The sequence below is a fragment of the Theobroma umbraticum genome, unplaced genomic scaffold (genome assembly GCF_002168275.2).
Source record: "Theobroma umbraticum cultivar Fairchild unplaced genomic scaffold, ASM216827v3 scaffold_147.0, whole genome shotgun sequence".
Classification (NCBI taxonomy): domain Eukaryota; kingdom Viridiplantae; phylum Streptophyta; class Magnoliopsida; order Malvales; family Malvaceae; genus Theobroma; species Theobroma umbraticum.
In genome coordinates, this window is record NW_018397259.1 from 3,210,125 (window position 1) to 3,210,422 (window position 298).

Below are 298 nucleotides of genomic sequence, written 5' to 3' on the forward strand. Positions count from 1 at the left end.
TGTATTTGTAAATTGTGAAAGTTGTAATTAAATCAACATATTTAGTTATTTTATTTTATTTTATTTTAACGTAATATAAATTATTCATCTAAATTTAACTTTAGGTATAAAATTTTTTTAAATTTTTTTTATAGAAGGAGAATTCAAACTTAAATTTTGTAAAAAAGATAAGTTGATTTACATATTCTAAAATCAAATAATCAAGTAAGAAAAATTTATATATTTTTAACACCATAAATCTTTTATAATTAAATATTTAGCTTATTAATAAGTATATCAATAATCTACTTAAAGATTT